This window comes from Bos grunniens, chromosome 7 (assembly GCF_055505025.1).
Source record: "Bos grunniens cultivar Pamir isolate PY7600 chromosome 7, Bosgru_T2T1.0, whole genome shotgun sequence".
NCBI classification, from domain to species: Eukaryota; Metazoa; Chordata; class Mammalia; order Artiodactyla; family Bovidae; genus Bos; species Bos grunniens.
In genome coordinates, this window is record NC_141171.1 from 91,064,021 (window position 1) to 91,085,312 (window position 21,292).

The following is a 21,292-nucleotide window of genomic DNA, read 5'->3' on the forward strand; positions in this document are numbered from 1 at the left end:
TTCTCTTGCCACTCCTTTTTTAGGAAGAAGAAAATACAATCCTTACCAATTAGCCCCAGAGAAGTTTCATCACTGGTTCATTGCATATTTCCCCACTGTTTTTTTATTCTAATTTTATTAGAAATGATGTTCCTAACATAGTAAAACTGTCATTATATTATATGTAGGTTGAAGACAACCATCAAAATGACTTGGCTCTATTACATTTCAAGTAGTTAGTGCATAATGAAAGGCAAGGGGAATTTTAGAAAAAATTAAAAACACACCCAAACCCATATTGGCTACAGAATGATACTCTCATGAAATATGCCAAAATGCTGAATTAGGGGTGAAATATTAATAGATTATCTAGGTTATTAAAACTGTTAAAATTGCAACGAATCAGTTTCAGAGTCTGAGTTACTGCCAAAATGGGTACGATGCCAGAAAAAGCATGCCTCTTAAAAATTCTTATGGTAAGAATTGAGCATTACAGAAGTGAATAGAGGCATTATATTTTAGGGGTAGAGTCTCTAGCTTTGGTAGGCAGCATAATTGTTGGATGAGTTCATAAAAATTAAAAATTTGAGCTTCACCTCCTCCCTGCCTTTTAAAAATGAAAATCCTCGTGTAATTATAATGCAGGTGGTATACAAAGCATGGGATGGCTTTAGTATTTATTGAAAGTAAATTTTCTGGCAGTTTAGATAAATCTCAATATCATAATATCGATCAAAAACATCCAGGACTATTTTAGTACATTATTCCACAAGTATTGAAATTGAGGCCCTTCTGAGTACATCATTAATTATTTTTCTACCTATTTTTCATTGTAACATTCATAATATTGTGGATATTTTGCTTTTTTGGGCATGTGGTTATAATTTCTTTGACTTATTTGCTAATTTTTGTATTGTAAAATAAAGGAGGAATTATTAATTTTATTTAAATCAGCAAATGGGTCCCTCTTTCTAAGCCTTTAATTTTTCCCCTTATTTTCCTCAGCACCTTTAACATAAGAATGGCCTTCCTTATCAAAACTCTGCTGAGGTTTCTCCTCTCTGTTTCCTGTGACCTTTGCCTCTTTCTTTACGTATGGAATCAGGCACAGCTTTATTTTCTTCATCTTCGTTGCAATATTCTGAAACTCATTCCAGCAGGGTCTGTTGAACTTTTCCTCCATAATTGTTTCCTTTCAGAAACGTGTAGGTAAGGATTACAGAGGTGTGGTAGGATCTTGCCTTTATTTAGGTCACATAGCAGTGAAGTCCAGAAATGCAAAGCTGAGGGGCAAAGGGTAACAGTTATGCTTAAAAAGCATTTGCACTACCAGGAAGCTGAGTGGAAGTGGCATCAGAGGGTTAATCCAGGAAGTGGAAGCCAGAGGAGATTGATTAGGATGGGGGGCATCTCTTAAGAAGGAAAATGATAGAAAGTGAAAATGTTCACCCCGAAGAAAAGAACACTAATGAGTACATAAAGAGCTACTTTTACATATTTTATTAACTTTAAGTAGAAGATGTTTTAATCTATTTTTATGCTGAAAGAGATTAATAACTGGAAACATGGGGTAGAAGTTTTAGGTGAAATAATTCTAATCCAATATAAGAGAGATTTTTCTTGAAAGAGTAATTTCAGTGTTGTGGTAAGTGCCCCACTCTTGGAAATAGTAACACGTTGTTTAGATTACTTGCAGTACACAGTGTTTTAAAGGGAATTATCATTTAATTAGAGGCTGGACTATATGGCTTATAATAACCCCTTCCAATTCTTAGCTTTTGTGAATCCAGGAGGAACAGTAGAGATGTAGTTATAGCTTAATAAAAAAATTCCAATCACCCCATTAGCAGTCTGCCTGCCTGCCCCACCTCCCACCAAAAAAAAAAATCCAACTTGACTAAATCATTTACAAGACTCAGGTTAACCCTGTAATTTAATGTAATAAGAATAATGGGCTCGATAAAGGACAGAAATGGTATGGACCTAACAGAAGCAGAAGATATTAAGAAGAGATGGCAAGAATACACAGAAGAACTGTACAAAAAAGATCTTCACGACCCAGATAATCACGATGGTGTGATCACTCACCTAGAGCCAGACATCCTGGAATATGAAGTCAAGTGGGCCTTAGAAAGCATCACTATGAACAAAGCTAGTGGAGGTGATGGAATTCCAGTTGAGCTATTCCAAATCCTGAAGATGATGCTGTGAAAGTGCTGCACTCAATATGCCAGCAAATGTGGAAAACTCAGCAGTAGCCACAGGACTGGAAAAGGTCAGTTTTCATTCCAATCCCAAAGAAAGGCAATGCCAAAACATGCTCAAACTACTGCACAATTGCACTCATCTCACACGCTAGTAAAGTAATGCTCAAAATTCTCCAAGCCAGGCTTCAGCAATATGTGAACTGTGAACTTCCTGATGTTCAAGCTGGCTTTAGAAAAGGCAGAGGAACCAGAGATCAAATTGCCAACATCCACTGGATCATGGAAAAAGCAAGAGAGTTCCAGAAAAGCATCTATTTCTTCTTTATTGACTATGCCAAAGCCTTTGACTGTGTGGATCACAATAAACTGTGGGAAATTCTGAAGGAGATGGGAATACAAGACCATCTGATCTGCCTCTTGAGAAATCTGTATGCAGGTCAGGAAGCAACAGTTAGAACTGGACATGAAACAACAGACTGGTTCCAAATAGGAAAAGGAGTTCGTCAAGGCTGTATATTGTCACCCTGTTTATTTAACTTATATGCAGAGTACATCATGAGAAGCGCTGGACTGGAAGAAACACAAGCTGGAATCAAGATTGCCAGGAGAAATATCAATAACCTCAGATACGCAGATGACACCACCCTTATGGCAGAAAGTGAAGAGGAACTAAAAAGCCTCTTGATGAAAGTGAAAGTGGAGAGTGAAAAAGTTGGCTTAAAGCTCAACATTCAGAAAACAAAGATCATGGCATCCAGTCCCACCACTTCATGGGAAATAGATGGGGAAACAGTGGAAACAGTGTCAGACTTTATTTTGGGGGGCTCCAAAATCACTGCAGGTGGTGACTGCAGCCATGAAATTAAAAGACGCTTACTCCTTGGAAGAAAAGTTATGACCAACCTAGATAGCATATTCAAAAGCAGAGACATTACTTTACCAAGAAAGGTTCATCTAGTCAAGGCTATGGTTTTTCCTGTGGTCATGTATGGATGTGAGAGTTGGACTGTGAAGAAGGCTGAGTGCCGAAGAATTGATGCTTTTGAACTGTGGTGTTGGCGAAGACTCTTGAGAGTCCCTTGGACTGCAAGGAGATGCAACCAGTCCATTCTGAAGAAGATCAGCCCTGGGATTTCTTTGGAAGGAATGATGCTAAAACTGAAACTCCAGTACTTTGGCCACCTCATGCAAAGAGTTGACTTATTGGAAAAGACTCTGATGCTGGGATGGATTGGGGGCAGGAGGAGAAGGGGACGACAGAGGATGAGATGGCTGGATGGCATCACTGACTCAATGGACGTGAGTCTGGGTGAACTCCGGGAGTTGGTGATGGACAGGGAGGCCTGGCGTGCTGTGATTCATGGAGTCGCAAAGAGTTGGACACGACTGAGCGACTGATCTGATCTGATCTGAATAATACTATTCATGCTGCTGTAGACTGTAAAAGATAGAGAATAAACAATGACAAGATATATAGCTTTGATTGAGATGTCACAACTATAGGATAATAAACTATAGGACAAATATAAATGATTTTTAAACAATTTAATTATTATAAACATGTATCTTCCTTCAAATACACATGCATTTATTCATGGTAGGCTTGAACAATTCTGTTTTTTCAATTTACCAAAATTATTAACACAGATGACGTGGTAGTATTAAAAGATATTAAAAGAAATTATGTAAACTAATTTAAAGTTCAAATTGGTTGGTATAATTTCTTTACAAGAATCAACTGGGTTGGATATTTTTACACTACTCTGACCGTAAAGCATATATTCCTTTTCTGTTGTGTTCAAGTTTTGTATTTAGTGGAAACATTTATTATGCTAGTGGGAATTTTTTAAAAATATTTATTTATTTATTTGGCTGTGCTGAGTCTTAGTTGCAGCACGCAGGATCTCTTAGGTTTGGCATGTGGGATCTAGTTCCTTGACCAAGGATTGAACCTGGCCCCCTTCATCTAGGGCATGGAGTCTTAGCTGACCAACAGAGAAGTTATACTAGTGGGAATTTTTGTCTTGAATTTGTGTTAAACTCAGTTATTTATTAAGAGGAAGGCAAAAATAGCTGTAATTGTAAAGGCAGTCGGTGGTAAATTGTGGAAAAATTTTCAATTAAGAGGGGTCAATGGAACTTGATAGAATTAGGGTGTATACATTTCCAAGTAATTCCTTTGATTTGATTTGACAAGTAATAAGTATTGTAAATAAAGCTTACAAAAATCAGTTAGGCTAATTGAGATGATTTTGTCTTTATTCCTTCTCCCACATGATAGCATTTGATTTATTGGAATAAATACCAAGGGCCATAGCTAAAAATATTGAGAAACAGGTCATAATTGGTTCATTCTCACCCTCAACATAGGTGTTGGGGTGATCATAGCCAAATATTCTAACTACATAATTGATACATAAACCAGAGTTGTGCCCCATGTTTTAAACCTATTCCTCCAGTTAAAGATTACCCGTGGTTTCACTTCATCAGAATCCTTATTCTAAAATTAACCAAGTTGATAAATTAGCTGATGTGAAGATACTAACAGGCTTCCAAGTACCATATCTGGTTGTATATTAAATTCTAAACTAGACCTTGCTTGATACACTTTTTAGATTTATAGAGGAGATCATGTAATTTCAAATACTAATTTCATAAATGAGGAAAATGAAGGCAGTTGGCACCTTCCATAGAAATGGAAATTTATACTGTTACAGATGTCTTGAAAGCAGTATGACGTCTATTAAAAATAGTGGTACACACACTTTTGACATAATAATCCCCTCTTATTGTGGTCTAGCCTACGGAAATAAAAGCTTCAGTATATAAGGATTTATTAGCTGCTTATTGTAGCATTATTTAAGTAGAGTATATAATTTATAACAAATTTAATGCTTTTCATAGGCAAATGATTAATTAATTAATTAATCCAGCAAATATTTATTAAGTACTTTCTATGTGCCAGGAAGGTTTTCCTGGTGGTTCAGTCAGTAAAGAATCCTCCTGCAATGTGGGAGAACAGGGTTCAATCCCTGGGTGGGGAAGATCCTCTGGAGGGAGGGCATGGCAACCCACTCCAGTATTCTTGCCTGGAAAATCCCATGGATAGAGGAGCCTGGTGATTGCAAAGAGTCACACATTACTTAGCAACTAAGAACAGAACATGTGTCAGGAACTGCTTTAGGTATTTTGAATACACTAGTGGACAAAACAGTTGAAGATGGAGCTTACATTAGCCTATGGGGGGAGGATAAAGAGAAGACGTGAATCATACAGCCTGACATAAGTGTGCAGTATAATCACGTGAGATGGTGGTTATACAGGTTAACATTTTAGCTGGCCTGTCATGATGGCTTAATGGGAAGGTAACATGTTAACAAAAGATGTGAAAGGAATTATTAGAAGAATATTCCAGAGAGAGAGATTAAGTAGGGCAAATGCTCTGAGAAAGGAACATCTCTGAAATATTTTGTGGGAAGAAGAGCTGAGAACGATGAGGAGAACCATCAGAAGTACACCAAGTAATCATAGTAGAAAACCCATGAGATGGGTTGTATCACCAATAGAGTGAAAAGATCTGGGTCCTGGGACTGCATCCTGGAATATTCAAGTATTAAAAATTAGGAGAGAAGTATAGGGATCAGCGAAAGACATGGAGCAGGAGCAAACAGGTAGAAGGGAAAAGCAAAGTGAGGAAGAAAGAAAACTTGGGGAAAAAAAGTGAGGAAAATATATCAAGGAAAAAGATTTGATAAATAAAATTAAGTGCCTTTGATAGATGAAGCAAGGTGAGGGCTGAGAATTAATTACTTACGTAATGATTTTGGAGGTCACTGATCACCTGGATTAGGACAGTTTGAGGGGTGATATGAGGGCAAAGTGAAGTGAAAGTCGCTCAGCCGTGTCTGACTCTTTGCGACCCCATGGACTCAGTCCCTGGAATTCTTCAGGCCAGAATACTGGAGTGGGTAGCCTTTCTCTTCTCCAGGGAACCTTCCCAACCCAGGGATCGAACCCAGGTCTCCCGCATTGCAGGCAGATTCTTTACCAGCTGAGCCACAACAGAAGCCCAAGAATACTGCAGTGGGCAGACTATCCCTTCTCCAGCGGATCTTCCTAACCCAGGAATTGAACTGGGATCTCCTGCATTGCAGATGGATTCTTTACCAATGGAGCTGTGCAAAAAGCCTGATTTAAATGATTCTGTCCTACTGTACTAGAACTGCTGTAACAAAATATTATAAACTGGTGGCTTAACAACAAACATTGAAACTGCATTTCTCACAGTTCTGGAGGTTGGAAGTCTGAGATTTGGGTGCCAGCAGGTTAAGGTTCTTGATGAGAGTGTTCTTGCTGGTTTACAAAAAGCCATCTTGCTGTGTCGTCATGTGGTGGAAAGAAAACTTGCTAGCTTTCTGGCCTCCCGTTATAAAGGCCTCCTCTCATCCTGTTAATGATCGCTCCATTCTTATGACTTAATTACATCACCAAAGCTCCATCTCCAATTACCAGTGCATTAGGATTAGGATTTAACATGTGAATTTTGGGAAGAGACACCAACATTTGGATCATTGCTTTCTGCCCTGGGCCCCTGAATGTATATTCTTCTCAGTGCCAATTATGTTCCATCCCAACAGTTCCAAAGTGCTTAACTCATTCCAGCATCAGTTCTAAAGTCCAAAGGCTTATTTAATTATCATGTAAATCAGGTATGATAATCAGAAGCAGAAGATATTAAGAAGAGGTGGCAAGAATACACAGAAGAACTGTACAAAAAAGATCTTCACGACCCAGATAATCACGATGGTGTGATCACTCACCTAGAGCCAGACATCCTGGAATGTGAAGTCAAGTGGGCCTTAGGAAGCATCACTACAAACAAAGTGAGTGGAGGTGATGGAATTCCAGTTGAGCTATTTCAGATCCTGAAAGATGATGCTGTGAAAGTGTTGCACCCAATATGCCAGCAAATTTGGAAAACTCAGCAGTGGCCACAGGACTGGAAAAGGTCAGTTTTCATTCCAATCCCAAAGAAAGGCAATGCCAAAACATGCTCAAACTACCGCACAATTGCACTCATCTCATACGCTAGTAAAGTAAAGCTCAAAATTCTCCAAGCCAGGCTTCAGCAATACGTGAACCGTGAACTTCCTGATGTTCAAGCTGGTTTTAGAAAAGGCAGAGGAACCAGAGATCAAATTACCAGCATCTGCTGGATCATGGAAAAAGCAAGAGAGTTCCAGAAAAACATTATTTCTGCTTTATTGACTATGCCAAAGCCTTTGACTGTGTGGATCACAATAAACTGTGGAAAATTCTGAAAGAGATGGGAATACCAGACCACCTGACCTGCCTCTGGAGAAACCTGTATGCAGGTCAGGAAGCAACAGTTAGAACTGGACATGGAACAACAGACTGGTTCCAAATAGGAAAAGGAGTACGTCAAGGCTGTACGTTGTCACCCTGCTTATTTAACTTATATGCAGAGTATATCATAAGAAACACTGGGCTGGAGGAAGCACAAGCTGGAATCAAGATTGCCGGGAGAAATATCAATAACCTCAGATATGCAGATGACACCACCCTTATGGCAGAAAGTGAAGAAGAACTAAAGAGCCTCTTGATGAAAGTGAAAGAGGAGAGTGAAAAAGTTGGCTTAAAGCTCAACATTCAGAAAACGAAGATCATGGCATCTGGTCCCATAACTTCATGGCAAATAGATGGGGAAACAGTGGAAACAGTGTCAGACTTTATTTTTGGGGGCTCCAGAATCACCGCAGATAGTGATTGCAGCCATGAAATTAAAAGACACTTACTCCTTGGAAGGAAAGTTATGACCAACCTAGACAGCATATTAAAAAGCAGAGACATTATTTTGCCAACAAAGGTCCATCTAGTCAAGGCTATGGTTTTTCCAGTTGTCATGTGTGGATGTGAGAGTTGGACTATAAAGAAAGCTGAGGGCAGAAGAATTGATGCTTTTGAACTGTGGTGTTGGAGAAGACTCTTGAGAGTTCCTTGGACTGCAAGGAGATCAAACCAGTCCATCCTAAAGGAGATCAGTCCTGGGTATTCATTGGAAGTTTCAGCTAAAGCTGAAACTCCAACACTTTGGCCACCTGATGCAAAGAACTGACTCATTTGAAAAGACCCTGATGCTGGGAAAGATTGAGGGCAGGAGGAGAAGGGGACGACAGAGGATAAGATGGTTGGATGGCATCATTGACTTGATGGACATGGGTTTGGGTAGAGTCTGGGAATTGGTGATGGACAGGGAGGCCTGGTGTGCTGCAGTTCATGTGGTTGCAGTCGGACATGACTGAGCGACTGAACTGAACTGAACTGAATCATGTTTGAATGAAACTTGAGGTATGATCACCCTTAGGCAAATTGATCTTTAGCTGTGAACCTATGAAATCAAATATATTCTTCTGAAATACAATGATGGGACAGAGGATGGACAATTACATTCCAAAATGGATAAATTTGGAAAGAAAGAGGAAGGGGTAACGGATACCCAGTAGGTTCAAAACCTAGCAAGACAAGTTTCATGAGGCTTTAAGCCTCAAGATTACCAGTGTTTGGCTTAATGCTTTGCCTTCCAGACCCACTGGGGTGACAGTCCTGCTTTTCAGACGCATTGCAGTACCAAGCAGGGTCCCTAGGCCTCTGCTGGGTGGTCCCACCTCATGACTTTGGGTGGTCCTGTTCCCCCACGGCTTTGAGCAGAGGTCATCTGGCTTGTTGAAAGTGAGATTATGGGTTTTCTGTTTGAAACTAAGGAGGCAGCCCTGATCTTGGACTCTCCTTTGGAGTCCATTCTTTTGTCTTGAAGAACAAGGCACATTTTTCAGACCAAATTTATGGTCCTGGGTTGTCAGCTTAAGAAGTCTGACATCTTCATTAATCTTTTTTCCCATCTCCTCTTTCAGGTCAATTAAATTTTATAAGAAATCTATATTTACTAACTTATAGAGATATCCAGGATATATTATGAGTAAAAACATGCATGTTTGGAGCAATATATAGTTAATGATTCTATTTCAGTATCAACAATCAAAACAAAAAATAAAAACTCTTAGCATCATATATCGGAGAAGGCAATGGCACCCCACTCCAGTACTCTTGCCTGGAAAATCCCATGGATGGAGGAGCCTGGTAGGCTGCAGTCCATGAGGTCGCTAAGAGTCAGACATGACTGAACGACTTCACTTTCAGTTTTCACTTTCATGCATTGGAGAAGGAAATGGCAACCCACTCCAGTGTTCTTGTCTGGAGAATCCCAGGGACGGGGGAGCCTGGTGGGCTGCCATCTCTGGGGTCGCACAGAGTCGAACACGATTGAAGCGACTTAGCAGCAGCAGCATCATATATATGATTGGATATGTACATATCTGTTTGTATATGTCTGCTAATAAGGAGAATTGTGTAAAAGTTACCATAGTGAACTGTTATGGCTAGTCATTTGTTATGATAAAGGGGCATAAGGAACTTAGCAGAGGGCATGGGCATTGTTGGAAGGGGATGATTTTTAATTTTGCCTTAAAATAGTTTTGCCTTTATAATTTTACTTGTTTCAAAGAGCATGTATTAGAGTTAAACTTTGATTTTCATTTAAATAAATAAAATATGGTTAAACCAAAGAATTTATGAATTATCAAAGATCTGGATCAAGGAGCTGCAGCATCTAATTGAGAATTTGCAATAAAACTGGACATTAACAAAATGATTATTATAATGGAAGTTTAAATAAGAAAGTAATAGTTTTACATTTATAAATACTACACCAGAATTGACCCAGAAGAAAATGAATATATCTTAGCTCTCTTTTTGAGGGAGCCTTAGGGACAGCATTGCCTTCTGATCAGTTTTGACAGTGTTCATCTTAAGACATAACAAAGGGAAAGCTACCAACACCAACAGTTGAAGTGAAGTTGTAGATCTCTTGTCTATGGACTTTTGAGACTAAACAAAGTTATCCAGGGAAAGACTCGCTTAAAAGATAACTTTATTAAATCTGCATATTATTGAAACCTACATTGCCTTTCTGTTCTCTTTCCTGAATTCTAACCAGGAAAAAGACCTGCTCAAGATTTCAGAAACTATGATTGATACACATGCCCAGAACTAAAAGAGTTTGGGAGAGTATGAAATTTACCTACCCTGCTTGGGGCCATCCATGTACATGGTTGTACAATGATCAGGATGTAGAGGTTTATAGCTTTAAGTACATTTAGGGAGCTGATAGGTAACTGAAGCAGAAAGAAAGACTTCAGAAAATAGGGGCAGGCGTCTGTCATCCTGGAGTACACATGGTCCCTACAAATGTATTTTAGAACTCTGTGAAAACCAAATAAAATACTATAAGTTGGGCTTGAAATATACATTTTTATGTTGATGGGTCCATGCGGTACTATTGGCATTTTAACAACTCTTCCTTGTAAAGGACTGTCCTGCACACGCATGCTGATTACTGCTGTGCGCCCCCACCAGGCCTTGCAACTAACTGCATATAGCACCCCACTTCCACCCCTATCCCCCAGCTCCGGATATTGCAACAAGCACTTTCCTCTACAGTTTAGGATGCCTGCTATGGGGAGAAGTCTCCCTGGGTTATGGGCCCAGTGTTAGGCTTATGAGTGGAAAAGTTAAAGTGAAATCTCTCAGTCATGTCCAACTCTTTGCGACCCCATGGACTGTAGCCTACCAGGCTCTACTGTCCATGGGATTTTCCAGGCAAGAATACTGGAGTGGGTTACCATGGGTGAATAGTGTTATTTTATAGTAACATGTGTTGTTTGCAGCCATGAAATTAAAAGACGCTTACTCCTTGGAAGGAAAGTTATGTCCAACCTAGATAGTATATTCAAAAGCAGAGACTTTACTTTGCCAACAAAGGTCCGTCTAGTCAAGGCTATGGTTTTTCCAATTTTAGAAGACTCTTGAGAATCCCTTGGACTGCAAGGAGATCCAACCAGTCCATCCTGAAGGAGATTAGTCCTGGGTGTTCATTGGAAGGACTGATGCTGAAGCTGAAACTCCAGTACTTTGGCCACCTCATGCGAAGAGTTGACTCATTGGAAAAGACTCTGATGCTGGGAGGGATTGGGGGCAGGAGGAGAAGGGGACGGAAGAGGATGAGATGGCTGGATGGCGTCACCGACTTGATGGACGTGAGTTTGAGTGAACTCCGGGAGTTGGTGATGGACAGGGAGGCCTGGCGTGCTGGGATTCATGGGGTCGCAAGGAGTCGGACACGACTGAGCGACTGATCTGATCTGAACTGTGTTGTTTCACCCAGTGTGCGTGTGTGTGCTCTGTCTCTCAGTCGTGTCCCACTCTTTGCGACTCCATGAACTGTAGCCTGCCAGGCTCTGTCCATGGAATTTTCCAGGCAACAATACTGGAGTGGGTTGCCATTTCCTATTCCAGGGGCTCTTCCCAGACCAGGGATACAACCTTGTCTCTTACATCCCCTGCATTGGCAGGTGGATTCTTTACCACTGAACCACCTGGAAGCCCCTGTTTTACCTGGCCCAACTCTGCAATGTTGAACAAGTAATTTGCTTTTGCCTTTGCTATTGAACTCTGTTAAAGAGACACTTCTTTGGTAGCTCAGACGGTAAAGCATCTTCCTACAATGTGGGAGACCTGGGTTTGATCCCTGGGTTGGGAAAATCCCCTGGAGAAGGAAATGGCAACTCACTCCAGTATTCATGCCTGGAAAATCCCATCCACCAAGAAGCCTGGTGGGCTACAGTCCATGGTGTTGCAAGGAGTCGGACACGACTGAGTGACTTCACTTCACATTCAGTGACACTGCCTCATCTTTCCATGGGGACATTGCCTCTTATATGGACAAAAGTCCTTTTAAAAATGTTAAAGTTTGTTACCTTAGCCAAACATTAATTAGGTTTATACATTTCTTGAATGTATGAAAAATGTTCCAACAATTCATTAAAGGTTGATGGGTTTTTTCCCTCTATTAGGCACTCAAAAAAACCTTACTGATTAATTTTTTAAAAAGCTAATGAATCAAAGAACTGTTTAAGGCACAGGAAGTGAACCAAGTTTCTGACCTTTCTGGCACAGGCTTTATCCCCATCAACAGAGCTTCACATTTACGATACTACATAAATAAAGTATAACAGTGGGTGACAAACCCACAGGGAGAAGGAAGCAGGAGGTGAGGCATTCTACAGTCTTTCTGTGCATTATCCTCAACACATTTGTTGCATTGTGGTTTTTTGAGGACTAGGCTTCCAGAGTGTTGCTTACTTGCTAATGGATACTAACGAGAAGGTGAGAAATCTCTGTCATTTACTGTGGTCAGAGAAGGAAAAGATGTTTGTTGAATGGTTAGGCACACATGCAGTAGTCAGCTGATGGCCTACTGAGGAATTGATCGGAAGGACTTGAACCTTCTCCACTGGACAGGACTTGCTTTTAGGTATGTGTTGATATTATTCCTAAATCAAAAAGTAGGTGGCCCAAGAAGATATCCTGGGGATGAGAAAAAGGCATGTGCAATTTGGATTCAGCAAAGACCTGAATTTAAATACCAATTCTGTTATATATTTACCTTGGGAAAGAGAGTATTTCCAAAGTAGGTTTTTCATATATAAAATACAGACAATAGCATTTTTCCGTTACAGGGGTCTGATATGAACTGATGGAGATAATGTCTATAGAATGTTGAGTTCCATCCAGGCTTTCTTCTTTGTCTTCTCTTTCCTTCTTTTCCCTTCAATTTTATTTCTTCCTTCCTTCAAAATGTTAATACATGGTAGATTTGACTGTAAGGCACTAGAGTATTTGCCTACAAGTAACATAAAGAATAATAGAACTTGAAACAGTTTTGCATTTCAGATTCTGTGTATTTGTCATGCTGTGTCACTTCGGTCATGTCTGAGACCCTGTGGACTGTAGCCTGTCATGCTCCTCTGTCCATGGGATGCTTCAGGCAAGAGTCCTGGAGGGGGTTGCCAGTGTCCTCCTCCAGGGATTCTCCCGACACAGGCATCAAGACTGAGTCTCTTATATCTCCTGCATCAGCAGGCAAGTCTCTAGCGCTAGTGCCGCCCAGGAAGCCCATGTGTTTGTTAGTGATACTAAAGTACACGTACAGGAGTAAGGCTTAGTTTGCAGCAATACCAATGTATGTGCAATTCTTAGCACATCTCACTAGACTGACTTAATTCCTTAGCACCAGTTTCATCACGTTGCACATATGGATAGAATAAGTTTCTCTCTTGAGGAGCCTATGTGGTAATCATAGCAGTTTGTCTAGGCCATATATACTTCTTCAGTTCAGTTCAGTTGCTCAGTCGTGTCTGACTGTTTGCGACTGCATGGACCCACAGCACGCCAGGCCTCCCTGTCCATCACCAATTCCCGGAGTTTACTCAAACCCATGTCCATTGAGTCAGTGATGCCATCCAACCATCTCATCCTCTGTCGTCCCCTTCTCCTCCTGCCCTCAATCTTTCCCAGCATCAGGGTCTTTTCAAATGAGTCAGCTCTTCGCATCAGGCGGCCAAAGTACTGGAGTTTCAGATTTAGCATCAGCCCTTCCAACGAACACTCAGGACTGATGTCCTTTAGGATGGACCGGTTGGATATCCTTGCAGTCCGAAGTCTTAGTGCAAAGTATATTGTAGAATTATTTTAAATTCTGGGTTTTGAAGTTTTGGAAATACTGAGCTTTGATTTTTTGTTTGTTTGTTTGTTTTAGATCAGGTTAGATTTTTGTCAGGCATGCATTGTGCTCTCTAGGATACAAGATTAATATCAAATTACCACAGTAAGATTATCTAAAAGGCAATGAAATCCTGGTAAGGGGAAAATTTCAAGTCTGCTTCTTTCTATAAAGAAAATAACGGCACATATACATGCATGTACATATTTTATGTACACAGTTTTACACTGTGTGATGATGAGTTGATTTATTGTCAATAATAACTTTTTTCAAACTGATCAAGAACAAATCAGTGGTGTTGAAAGTAAATAGTAAAGGGAGAAGGTCCTAGAAAATATTATTTATGAACATAAATGTGTCAGGAAGCTCTTATAAGAAAAACTTACTGGATATAGGAAAATGGTAAGTAGTTTAAATGTGTTGTATCTCATAATAGTGTTTAAATATTCTGAATACCAAGTTTATTCCATATTAACTAGGTATTATATTTCATATAAAAATGCTAATCTGAGTTTATAACTGCAGAGTGATGTTTCAGATAGTTTGATATATATGATCTTTTTGCCTTAAATGATGCCATTCATTCTGTCTCTACTGTGTCCGTGTCTCTTCAACCAATACTGGCAGGATGTCGCATTATGAAGTACTATATTTTAAACTAGATGCTTATATTATTAATTGTGGTACTTTCTGAAGCTGAATGCCTTTTAAAAACGAAAAAGATTATCTTTTTGTCTTCTTTTAGCAAATGTATTTAATGTTTTAATTGTGAAATATTTGATGCTGAAATTTGAGGAAATTCTTGACACTTGAATCAAGTTCACTTTGAAGGCAGAGAAGAAATTTTAATAATTGTTTCATAATTTTAATAATAAAGAAATCTAAAAGTTCTCAAAATATTAAAAAAAGAAATTTTAATAATTGTAGAAAAGGCAATTTTATCAACTTCATAAGTTATGCCTATGACAGCATACTTGTTGCCCCATATCTGGCTAAGGGTTCCCTTCATGAATGAGTCAGACTCTGTCCCTGCTTCTCTTTCATATAGTGTATGTAAGTTTTACTGACAAGTCAAGTAATGTGCCTTCTTCTTTAAAGAATATACAACGTGAAAAGGGCATGCTCGACCATTAGGTGGTGTTTATATCAGTGTAATGACAGATTTTTTTCAAGTTCTTTCCCTCAGCATGAAAGCAGCATTCAATTTATTTTAGTATAATGGCTTTATTAAGCTTTATTTTTTAATAGACTGTTTAGTTTATTTTTGAAGAATTGACTTTATTATTTAGAGTAGCTTTAGGTTCAAAGCAAAGTTGAGACGGTAGTACAGAGATTGCCCATATATCCCCTGCCTCCACATGCATCGCGTCCCCCTCTATCAACATCTCCTGCCAGGGTGATATATTTATTACCATTGGTGAACCTATGTTGACACATCATAATCATCCTAAGATCATAGTTTACATTAGGGTTCACTCTCAACTTCTCTTTTGGAATCAATACATATAATGGCATTTTCTTAGATCTCAGTGTGTGTAGGACAGGGATCTGATGTTCCCCTCTGTATTTGAATCATTGTGATGGCTTTCTCACCTAGGTAGGCAAGGTGGAGAGTGCAATGTAAGACACAGTTCCTTTTTTTCCAGAGATGGTCTTACTGATTTTGAATATTTTGTCGATAGAAGACCAAATGGTAATCCTCTTAATTTAACTAGTAATATGGATTAAGAAAAACATTTCTTTGAGTCCTAAAGGATAATATTCAGATTACATCCTTCTTCACTTTGAATTTAAAAACCAGCTATATATGTTTCTCAAATTGGAGCAACATGCATATAATATTTGACATCCAGAATCCCTTCTGCCTTTCTAAATTAAATCTTAGATGCAAAATTCTTTTGATACTTTTCTACCCTTTAGATTTAATACTCTGTCTTCCATCACTTTTGATAATACCACTATTAATGATGACCAATATTTACTGTTTCTATATGGTGGACATTTTGCTAAGCAACTTACATATTGCTCAGTCTTCCCTCCTCTTCCAACCCTTGAGTTAAACGTTTATTTTACTCTTAAGAAGAGTTAAAAAAAAAAGAGTTAAAAAAATTAAAACAGAGAGAGAGAGAGAAAAATCTCTTTCTCAAGATTCAATTTGATTGTGATTTTTCTGAATAAGGAGCTCATATCCTTAACTTATGCAGTGTTTCTTGACCTCTGACGTAGGACAATTCTTCATTGTTTAACTCTTTGTTGAGTATGTCAGGTCAGTTGGGATCTCTGGTCCAGTTTCTAAATGAAAGTAGCATTCCCTGCCCCCACCAGTGTGTACCAATAAATACCTGCACATTTCCAAACATCCCCTGGAGAAGGTAGGGTCCCAGCAGACCCATGGGGGTGGATATGATTGCTGTAGTTATATGGTCAAAGAATAAAAGATTAAAAAATAAAAAAAAATTTTTTAATAAAAAATTAAAATAGGCAAAAAAAGGGTAAACCTGGATTAATTTTATAGTCATCATATCTTTAAATCTGATTATGCTTGGCTCCCTTAACAGGTATAGGGATATGGAAGGGATCAAAAGGTAGAACTACTTCCAGACTTGAGAGGCTCAACTGATTTTTACAAAACTACGTAGTGTGCTCTAAGTGTTGCTGGCAGTTCAGTTCAGTTCAGTTGCTCAATCATATCCGACTCTTGGTGACCCCACGAATCGCAGCACGCCAGGCCTCCCTGTCCATCACCAACTCCCGGAGTTCACCCAGGCTCACGTCCATCGAGTCGGTGATGCCATCCAGCCATCTCATCCTCTGTCGTCCCCTTCTCCTCCTGCCCCCGATCCATCCGAGCATCAGGGTCTTTTCCAATGAGTCAACTCTTCTCATGAGGTGGCCAAAGTCCTGGAGTTTCAGCTTTAGCCTCATTCCTTCCAAAGAACACCCAGGACTGATGTCCTTTAGGATGGACTGGTTGGATCTCCTTGCAGTCCAAGGGGCTCTCAACTATGTGCAGTTATTTCTTTATTTTGGTTGTAGTGGGTCTTCATTGCTGTGCCCTGGCTTTCTCTAGTTGTGGCAAGCAGGGCTACTCTTCATTTCAGGGCATGGGCTTCTCATTGTGGTGGCGTCTCCTGTTGCAGTGCCCGGGCTGTGGGATGCTCGAGCTTCAGAAGTTGCAGTGCGTGGGCTCAGTAGTTGCCACTCGCGGACTCTGGAGTACTGCCTCAGGAGTTGTGGTACCTCAGGAGTTGTCGTGCATGGGCTTAGTTGTTCCACGGCATGTAGGATCTTCCAGGACCAGGGATTGAACTGGTGTCCTCTGCATTGCAGGGTGGATTCTTAACCACTGGACCACCAGGGAAGCCCTATGTGTGTGTTTTATGGTTGTATTATTTCCTATTTTCTGTGTAATGTAGTATATTTACAGGTTGCAGGACTAGGAAATGGTCATCTATGGGGTGGGGAGTCCATTGTTCTGCCAAACTCAGAAAATATACATTGTATGATTTAATCCTTCAAAAATATGAGATTTGTTTTATGGACAGGAATATGGTGGATCTTGATGAAGGCTCTGTGTGCACTTGTTTTCAGCTATTTTGAGTTGGATAATAAAAAATGTCAATTAGGTCAAGTAGATTATATCCTTATTGATTTTATTGTCTACTTGTTTTATTAATTACTGACAGAAGTCTTGAAATTTCCAACTACATTGAATTTTTCTGCTTCTTTTGGTTCAGTTTTTGTTTTAAAACATTGAAGCTTTATTGTTAGTTATATACACATTTAGGGTTATTTTGTTGTCCTGACCTTTTTGTCACTATGAAATGTTATTTATCTGATAATTATTCCTCCTCTGAAAATTCCTTTGACATTAATGCAGTCAGTCTAGCTTACTTATGGTTCATCTTCCATCCCTTTTATCATATCTGTCTTTATATTTCAAGATTTCTTGTTTGTAGTATGCAGTTGGATTTTACATCTTTTAAATATAATTTGACAACCCTGCCTTTTAACTTAGGCTTTTAGACCATTCGTACTTAATGGAATTGTCTGTATGATCAGATTTAAATCTATTATTTGCAGTTTTTTAAGTAGACAATGTTTTTAGATCAGTGTTCAGTTCAGTTCAGTCGCTCAGTCGTGTCCGACTCTTTGAGACCCCATGAATCGCAGCACGCCAGGTCTCCCTGTCCATCACCAACTCCCAGAGTTCACTCAAACTCACATCCATCGAGTCAGTGATGCCATCCAGCCATCTCAGCCTCTGTCGTTCCCGTCTCCTCCTGCCCCCAATCCCTCCCAGCATCAGAGTCTTTTCCAATGAGTCAACTCTTTGCATGAGGTGGTCAAAGTACTGGAGTTTCAGCTTTAGCATCATTCCTTCCAAAGAACACCCAGGACCTTTAGAATGGACTGGTTGGATCTCCTTGCAGCCCAAGGGACTCTGAAGAGTCTTCTCCAACACCACAGCTCAGTGTTAGGTTCACAGAAAAATTGAGCAGAAGTTACAGAGAGAGTTTCCATATACCTCCTGTACTGTATTCCCCAGTATCTATCAACATCCTACACCAGCATGGCACGTTTATTATACTGACGAACCTATACTGACGTATTGTTATCACCCAAAGTCCATAGTTTATACCAGGGGTTACTTCTGATGCTGTACATTCAATGGGTTTCGACAAGTGTACAACATATATCCATTATAGTGTTGTACAGAATTGTTCCACTGCTCAAGAAATCCTCCTTGGTCTGCCACTGGTTCCTTCTTCCTTCCTTCCTTGATCTCCTTGCTGTTTCTATAGTTTTTTCCTTTTTCAGAATGTCATGTGGTTGGAATCACACAGTATGTAGTCTTTTCAGAGAGGCTTCTTTCACTTAATAAAATGTATTCAAGGTTCCTTCATGTTGTTTCATGACTTGGTGGCCCATTTCTTTCTAGTGAAGGATAAGATTCACCTGTCTGCATGTACCACAGTTTATCTGTTCACCTCCTGAAAGACATCTTGCTTGCTTTCAAGTTTTAGTAATTATGAATAAAGCTACTACAAAGATATGTGTGCATGTTGTTGGGTAGATGTACGTTTTCAGCTCTTCTGGGTAACCACCAAGAAGGGACTGTGTAGTTCCCTTCTTTTGGGTTGAACTTTGGGTGTGTTTTTGGCCTACAGCATTTTTGTGAGGCCAACAAAGTAGACATCCCTCCAAATCTAGGCCTGATTTTACTAAGACACCTTGTTCTTAAATTCACTAATCCATTCTGTTTCTGCTTAGGTAGAAACCATTTTGAAGCATACACAATCAAGTATGCTTCGGTACTTGCAGCTCCACGTACTCTTCAACCAAATACATCCCCTGTATTTGTTACCTAACTCAGTGTATCTTCCTCTCCCAATGCAGTAGATTTCCATTGATTAACACCTCCCACCAGATCACATTCCATTCTCTCTGTTGGTAAAATACTCACAACGCCCAGCCCAGCTATTGCCATGTCTGAAAACTTTTCCTGGAAACCACGGGTCAAAATTGGTCACTATTCTCTGTGCTTGAAAGCACTTCTCAGTCTGTATTATGATTAATCGCATATTGCTTCTGTTACCATTGCTAGACTTTGATCTCGTTGGAAACAGGGATCAAATCTTTTTCATCTTTCTAACCTCCGGGCTTACAACACTGTACGCGATGCAACTCGATAAATGTCATTGAACTGAATTCAGTGAGTTCGGTCCCTGCAGGTATGATGGCGGGCACTTGCCAGTACAGGGCTTCAAACCCAGTTCTCTTCTCACTCCTGGGTCCAAGCTCTCATCTGCTGTAATATGGGCTGCTTTCTAATGGTTTCACATCTGGGAGATGCAGTTTTATTTTTATGTTAGATTTGCTTTTATAGTTTAAGAAGTTGATGGTTTCTTCTGTGGATCCTCACATCTAGTTTATATGTGCATTGATTAGTTTTGTGTTCTTTGTCCCATAAATCCAAATGAGAAGAAGGGTTTCAAAACATGTCACTGAATATATGCTTTTTTAAGAAGCTTAATTTCCGTTTCTTTTCTTTCACGGCGGAGAGCCAGAGCGAAATGAGAGGCGGAGGTATATCAGCTCCTTGCAGAGCACCAGAGAAAGCCTGATGTATAGTAACGGGTCCAGGCTCATAAACGTCTCTCCTGGCACTCTTACCACTGTCAGATTATTACCGTGTTCTCAGATTCAGCTGAATGTGTTCAAGGATCTTCTTTGGTCTGAAAGGTCAGCTGCTTTTAGTTGTGCACTGGTAGAATACTAATATGTCCTTATTCAAATTACCTGCTACAGCACTTATTAAATTGATGGCCTTGTGCTCTAATTTAATACTGGTGTCGTTCAGAGGCGGGCTGCGGCAGCACTCTGCTGAACTGGGTGATGCCGAGGCAAAGTTCAAGCCGAAACCGTGGTTTGGGGCTGCGTTTTCCCACTAAATTAGCAGTCAGATGCGGTGTATAATTAATTAGCACAAACCAGGGAAAGCTTGTCATTTAATAAGCCTTTTTTATTTCTACATTACACAAACAGTGGGAATTGATCCATTAAGTGCCTGGCTATTAAAGCTGTTTAATGTATGTCTGGTTGTTAAATTGAGATGTCTATGTACATACATCCAGAGTTTAAGAGCTCCTCATGGTCACTTCACTATTTGCTTAGATTTGAAGTCATGTTCCACAGAATCAATAATAGCTTCGTTACTGAATTTGAACCCAGTTCAAACATGCATATGAATTTAAACTGAAAGTTTCATTATGGTCTCAGAAATAAGGTTTTGTATATGTCAACCAGTTAATCTTAAATAAACCCTGAATACTCATTGGAAGGACTGATGCTGAAGCTGAAGCTCCAGTATTTTGATCACCTGATGCGAACAGCTGACTCATTGGAAAAGTCCCTGACGCTGGGAAATTTTGAGGGCAGAAGGAGAAGAGGGCATCAGAGGATGCGATGGCTAGATGGCATCACTGATGCAATGGACATGAACTTGGGCAAACTTTGGGAGATGATGAGGGACAGGGAGGCCTGGTGTGCTGCAGTCCATGGGCTTGCAAAGAGTTGGATACGACTGGGTGACTGAACAGCAACATATGTCTTTTTAAAAAATTTATTTTTAATTGAACGGTGATTGCTTTACAGTATTGTGTTGGTTTCTACCAAACATCAACATGAATCAGCCATAGTCTTTATATGTCTTAAAGTTCAGTTAGTCCCCGTCCTCCAATATTAAATATTGCATTGTGTTTGCAGCATTCTGCCTTTACTTTCTTTTTTATATAATCCTTGCTCACAGTTGCCTTAGGCAGAGAATAGCTTTATCTTTGCAGTATTCAGCATAGTATCATGAAATTGCAGAGTTGGAAGGAACCTTATGAAATATACAGAATGA

At 39.7% G+C, this 21,292-nt stretch overlaps 1 protein-coding gene across 42 annotated transcripts in view; it reads left to right on the forward strand.

Annotated features, from left to right (window-relative positions):
- LOC147369959 (uncharacterized) overlaps positions 1–21,292 on the forward strand; it is a 650,726-nt gene that overhangs the window by 368,947 nt on the left and 260,487 nt on the right. The window lies entirely within an intron of this gene.